Below are 989 nucleotides of genomic sequence, written 5' to 3'. Positions count from 1 at the left end.
ATGTTAGGAATGTTGAATAAATGATATTTTGAGAGTTCTATAGTCTGAAGTCCTTGATTTCACCTCAATGAGAAACCTGATGGGTATTCCTTAAATGGACAATTTAATCAATGAACATCCCACTTGGAAGCCCTTGGTCTTACTTGAATAAAAGACCTAATCAGAGTCTATCCTTGTGGTGACTAAAGTAAGAGTAGAAATGTCTTTTAAATAATCCAAATGAGAAAAGTATCTTTGTTTTCCCTCGACCCAAATGACAGGAGAATACTATAAAATGGAAGAGGGCATGGGCTAGGAAAGAGAGAATTCCATTTAGCGGGATGAGGATATAGTCTGTAAACTTAGAGCCCCCCCACAGCTGGAGTCTGTTGATGGACTCCCTGGGCATCTGTCTATATCAGTTGATAACTTTCCATTGTACCTGCTGTCCTTAGTTCAGGACCAGGATTCGACTTCACTGTGAGGTCAGTCAGTCAGTCAACATGCACTTATTAAGCACCTGCTATGTGCCAGATGCTGTGCTAAGCATCAGAGATACAAAGAAATGCAAAAGCAGCCCCTGCCTTCAAAGGGCTTACAGTCAACTGGGAGAGACAACATGTCAATAACTATACATACACAACAGATGCAAGGGAGATGCTTCTCCATTATTTTTGGGACCAGTCCTGGACAACTTTGTTTCAACCGGGTGAAGCCTTTGCTTGAGTGGGTGGTCCCAGTATTTGCCCTGAATCATAGACAACTGGCTCAAGTTGTGGAAACTCCAATCCAAAGATTTTTGAATGGCAGACATTGAAATGAAAGAGTAGCGATACTTCAGGAAGGACTGTACCTAGACATAATTCTAAAGAATAATGCAACCATGCCACCTTTTTTTTTCTTTTTCCCACTCTAGTGGCTACCATATTGGAAGATACAAGCTTAGGCTACTTGGCAGTGCCCTAGGCAGGGGAGGTAGGACCATGAATTACCTCAATTTGATATTTCCT

This window comes from Trichosurus vulpecula, chromosome 2, assembly GCF_011100635.1.
Source record: "Trichosurus vulpecula isolate mTriVul1 chromosome 2, mTriVul1.pri, whole genome shotgun sequence".
In the NCBI taxonomy this organism is placed as follows: domain Eukaryota; kingdom Metazoa; phylum Chordata; class Mammalia; order Diprotodontia; family Phalangeridae; genus Trichosurus; species Trichosurus vulpecula.
The sequence above is the reverse complement of the archived record's forward strand: the minus strand, read 5'-3'. Positions refer to the sequence as shown.